This window comes from Grammomys surdaster, unplaced genomic scaffold (assembly GCF_004785775.1).
Source record: "Grammomys surdaster isolate TR1022 unplaced genomic scaffold, NIH_TR_1.0 169, whole genome shotgun sequence".
Classification (NCBI taxonomy): domain Eukaryota; kingdom Metazoa; phylum Chordata; class Mammalia; order Rodentia; family Muridae; genus Grammomys; species Grammomys surdaster.
In genome coordinates, this window is record NW_021604617.1 from 14,008,653 (window position 1) to 14,014,587 (window position 5,935).

Below are 5,935 nucleotides of genomic sequence, written 5' to 3' on the forward strand. Positions count from 1 at the left end.
TTAGCTCGAATTTCTTTGAAATAGGCTCAGCTCCTGGCTCATGCTCCAGGGCCTCTGTGGTTCTCTGAGTTCATCCTTCTTATTGGTTTGAGGGTGAGACTTGTAGCGTTTAGAGTCCAGAAGTAGTTATGCTGCACTGGCTGCTGTTCCCAACTGAGTGTATCTCAATACACTGAGCTCCTTTTGCGTTCTGATTCTCGCTCATCAGAATATTTCAGAGAGTAACATGGGGCAGTAGTCTTGATTAACTAATTTTGAGCATCCACTTGGTGCATCGTTAATCCACTGCTTTATTTTTGCTGAATTTTCTTCAGGGAATTTTCCTTTGCTCCCTTTAATGCAAGGTATGTAGACAGCAGATTTGCCTTCTTCTCCACCCTTTTTGTCTACCACTTTAAGACACTTTTTTCCCCTGATTTGTAGCTGTATTAATCAATACTTGTGTACTTTAATCTAGTTTTCTTATTCTGCTTTTTATTTCAATGTTCTCTTGCCTTTCAATGCTTCTTGTAATTTTGATATTTTGTGTTTTCTTTTCAGAATGTGAGAATTTACCAGACTATTTTTTGCCATACACACACACACATACACACTCATATTGAAAGGAACATATCAAATATATGTTGAAAGGAAGACTTATGTACCTTGATATTATTAGTAATTCTTGACACCTCAGAGAATTGTGATTCAGATTTGACAGTTCATTGTGATAATATTGAAGCTCCGTGGGAGAATACAACAGAATATACCAGAAACTCAGTGGAGGGGGTTGGAACTTTGAGAAAGATTCTGAGAGATAATTAGAAAATATACTGCAGAGATAAATAAAATGTTCTCATCAAGCTAAGAAAAATGTTCTCACAGTAGGTACATTTTAAAATATCATTATCATTTTAGATTTGTCTTCTTTTTAAAGGAAATTCACCAGACATTACATCAAAATCCCAAATACTTTTCATTTAGCTACACCTTATTGGGTTACATGATCTTACTTTAGCTTAGTGTTTATTATCATTAAGGATTCAGTATCAGAACTCAAAACAGCTTCCATTTCATTTATATTTTTATTAATTTTACATCTAATCTTTCTTCCTCCATAATTTGACACAAGATTTCTCATTAAAATTCAACTGTCATGGTTAGTCTCTAGTTGCCTGGGATTTTTTTTTCAGATTTCTTTATTTTGCATGTGTTAATTGTTTTTTGTTTGTTTGTTTGTTTGTTTTGTTTTTCTTTTTTTTTCCAGAACCCACATACTTCACTTGAGTTTTATAGAAAAATCCCACAATTTGAGGATGGGTGATGTTGTTAGCTCACGATCACACCCACATTACCTCAGGCACGGAAGTACCTGAATTAGAAGCTGTGTACAGAGGAATGATTGATATAGATTTCTATGCTATCTCCTATCTGGGCTCGGTGTTTTCTTCTCAAACAGTTAATGTCCTGTAGAACAGACATAATTAACCGATGCAATGCAATGAAATTGCCACAGTATAAGCAAGCAGTGCAAAGGCATTGGTAAACAGTTTAAAATAAAGTGTTTGCAAACCTGGAAAGATGTAACAGATGGATAAAACCGCATAGTCCACACCATTACCAGTGGAGTTAGATAAATGTATATTAAAATAAAATTACACAAAACAGTGGGACAAAAAGTAATTGTGGAGCTACAGGGTAGAACAAATCTATTTCTGTCGTAGTGATTAGGAAACAATGTCATAGGGTAGGATCAGGGGTCCAATATTAATACATAGATCAAATGATTTCACTTCTTTCTAGTTAGTTCAACTTTCTAATACCACGACACCTTCAAGATATACTATATGTGTGCACACAAGCTTTGAATATAGACTCTTAATAATTCAGCATAGAGAGCGTTCATTTTGTTTACCTTTACTTAGAAATATCTTTCTTACTTTTTTACTATTCACAAAGTTGTAGACTGGAGCATACAGAGATTATTGTTTGAGGCCAGCTCCAGAGCTCTGCTCATTTCTTGAAGGTAGCTAAGGGGAAAAGATCATTGGAGGGGGCAACACTTAGTCTTGGGAGAGATTAGAGTTGCTTTTATTTAATAATAAGGATACTTATCTTGAGGTTAAGTTACTCTGAGGCAGAAGCCACTGGCCTCTTTGTCCATTGACACACTTTTGTTTTTGTATTTAAACAGCTGGGTATTAAGTAAGAAGGTTATTTTGTTCTTTTCTCAGCAGGAATTCTTTTCTAGGACCTAAGGATTAGTGTTTATTTAACTCCTTGTCAGCTAGGGAAATTTCCCCCCAGGAAGAGAAAAAAATGAGATAGTTTAAAAAAAGATTTGTAATCTTTAATTCTAAGGGAAAGTAAAAGGGAAAAAACCTATCAAAATATATGCTATCTTAATTTCTTTGTTACTCTACTCTGCTGTCTTCTTCTTCCTCCTAATCTTGCTCACTCCTTCTAACTTCTTGCCTAACTCTTTCTGCTATAATGTAACAGTTCCTAGGTTTTTGTACATTTTCTAGGAGAATAGGTCATATTGTTTTTACAAGCTTTCAAAAAAATTTTCTAAACAAAAGTTGTCTGAAAGTTCAAGCATAAATTCAAATCATAAACCGAATAAGAAATTTGCAATAGAGATGTTTACATGTGTTGTCATTAAGACTAGTTATCTAATTTGGCATGCATTATCTGGCAACAGCTCCACGGGTTCATTGAGAGTCTAGAACTATAATTTTAGTGGCTAAGTTTACATTGATGTTTTGTACAGATAAAGCCAGTCAATATTTTATCTAAAGTTGATTACATGGCCGTTCAGTATTGGTAGAAATATGTATAATTGTTATTAAGCTGAAATTATAATTTCTTAAATGGTACAAAATTTATTTTGATTTCAAATTCAAGGGTTTCATTGGTATATTTTCTTCGATTAAGTCAAAATGGGTGGTTAGAAGGCTTAGACCCAGTCCTTCTTTAATTTTTTTAACTGATTTGAGATGGTTAGCTTGTGAGTAAAGGGCCTATAGCAAATTCATGGCTCTGAGTTTATTGTTAGGGTGTTTTCTAGATTTTAATTAGGAATAACTGAGAGGAGTTAACAGACAGCAGTCCACATTGCTTTGCATAGATAGTTGGTTTTTAAAAATGTCAGAAGTTCACAAAATTGACAGTACAAACATTTCTTTATTAAAGTCATTTGATTAGAGACCTATCTACTACTGATAGCTTCCCCCTCTTAGATTCTAAGAAGAGATTGAGCATCTTTGGAGTTACTCCAGTTGTGGTGAGACAGGCAATAGGCAAGAATTCTGTCTTTTCATCTATAGACAATACACTCTCCAGAAAAAGGACGTACTCGTGGAATAGTCAACTGAATATATCTGCTGAGACAGAGTGATTAGCCCTTAAAAATTCTGCATTACTAGGTCTGTCATATGATCCTGGGGCAGAAGGCTGAAGACTAGATGCTCCAAGGTTTTGAAGTAAGGGACCGTCCAGGTGTTCAGCCATCTCTATAAATTGGCTAACTTTTGGAAGCTATGCTTTGAAGCTCCCATATCTTCAGTTAATACAGTCATTCTGGATTTCTGATGGGGTTGAAGACTTATAGTCTCATAGCCAACCCAGGCTATTTATTTTGAGAGATTTTTTTTAAATTTTTTTATTTTTTTAAAATTTTAACAGAAAGACTAATATGTAGCCGTGTATTTCCGCCACAAGTTGAGAGGAGCTAAGGTTGGAGGAGTATGGAGAGGAAGAGGAGCAAAGAGGAAAGAGAAGAAGGAAGAGAAAGAGCTAGGGACGTTAAGATGTAGGAGCCATGGATGACTACGCATATACTGAGAGCAGTCCTGGGTAACAACTTATATCTAGGTTAGTTAATTGGATAACACTTCTAATTGTGTAGACATCTTGTTATTTAAGCATTACCAAATATATAAAACTATTCGATAATCTTAAAAATAAATAAATAAATAAATAAATAAATAAATAAAGATGGATGAAAATTAAAATATTCATGCTCAATATTTCTATTAATTTTATGTTTGAGTATTTTCCTATCATTATAAAGGATGATCTAGATAATGTGATGGCCTAGCTGGAAATCCTCTAACCAATATTAGTTCATGCTAAAAACAAGGATGGAGAAACATGGAAATATATGGTAAAGATTTCATGGTGAGTCTTTAGAAGACAGCAAAGTGGAAGAACTCATTACTTTGATATGAACAGAAAATATTTGGATTAGCATGTCCTCTACTGGGAGCCCAGGAAGTTTAAATGATGTTGCCCTTTCTTCCTCATGAACTAGAAACTTTTCTTTAGTGTTCTGAAAGGTCAAGTGTAGTCCCACCCTTATTTTCTCTCTGTCTGATAATGATTTACAAGGTTCCGCCATCCTTTCATTTTGTTTAGGACAGATTCTACCTAGTCTCTGCAATTCCTTTCTAATCTCAATTGAAAATGAAAAACTATTTAAAATTTTTGAAATTAATATTTCTTCTGTGGTACATTAAAGTGGTTAGATTTTTTCATTTGGTTTTTGATTTTCATTCTTTCAAATGTTAATGAGAACCACAATATTTAATGAGTTGGACAGTCTGTCTGACTGTATGTATACATGTACATATATAGTGTTTTGTATGTGTGTGTGTTCTTTTGTGTGTGTATAGGATGTGGTATGGTTTGGTGTGAGTCTGTTTTTATTAGTGTATGTATGTGTATGTGAGGCATGTTTGTGTGTGTGTGCATGTGTGTATATGTATGTGCATCTGTCTGTATCTCAGTGTAATGCCCATGTTCCTTAGCACATGTATAGAAACCAGAAGACAATTTTTGGGTGTCTATCCTAGAATTTCCACCATCTACTATTTTAAAAATTAGGATTAAATGAAATTCATTATGATTATTTTAAGTACATATAAAATTTCATAATATGACCAATCATATTTGCTCCTTCCCACCAATAAATGATCCACCTTCATCATCAGTACTTTTTAAAGTTGGTGTAATCAGTGAGGCTGTATGCACCTACTGTCAACAAAAGCTCTTAATTGTATAATGTAGTTTACCTCCAGTGTCATACAGTCAATGCTTTTTTCATATGTGTATTAATTGCTTCCACTGGACAAATATCAGGAAACATGATTTCATTGCCTTAAAAGTCACATATATTCTCCCTTATTTTTCTTTTCCTCATTTCACTGCCCAAAATCTTTTTACATTTCCACAGTTGTTTCAAATGTGGAGTGCAATGTAGTATGTCACTTCTGGAGACTGCAATCTTTTTCTTAATAATGACCATACAATACTCTTTTTTATTTCCTTAGCATGAGCACTATATTTGGTGTAGCACTGAATAACATTCAATTGTTTAGACTAACCCCTGCTGATTGAACCATTTTCCTTTGAGAGATATCCAGCTTGCTTCTACATTTTGTCTTATGTGAGCCAAGATATTACAAATATTCAAATAGAGGCTTTAGTGTCTTCAAAGATAATTGCTTACTGGATCATATGTTATGATTATATTCTTAGGTATTATCAGAGATTGTCAAATGTATCCATGAGTGGCTTTGTGTTGTGCAATATCATTATAAATCAGTTAGCTTTATCATTGTACTACATTCTTCATGACATTAAGCATGGGATGTATGGAGTTCATTCATTAAAACACATATGCTACTTCATTTTTGTCTATAGAGTTTGAGCCTTAGGTGTGGGACTGTGCTCCATCACTGTACGTTGTTTGTTGTGTTTTTCTGTAATGGCCTCTGTCTAAAGAGACATTTCCTGGATGAAAGGTGAAAACTACAGCTATTTGTAAGTGTAAGAACTAATGTTTCTAGATTGCTGGGAATATGCTGTCCTGTTCTTGGATGCCTTTTAAAATAATGTTTATAATCTCTCTCTCTCTCTCTCTCTCTCTCTCTCTCTCTCTCTCTCTCTCTCT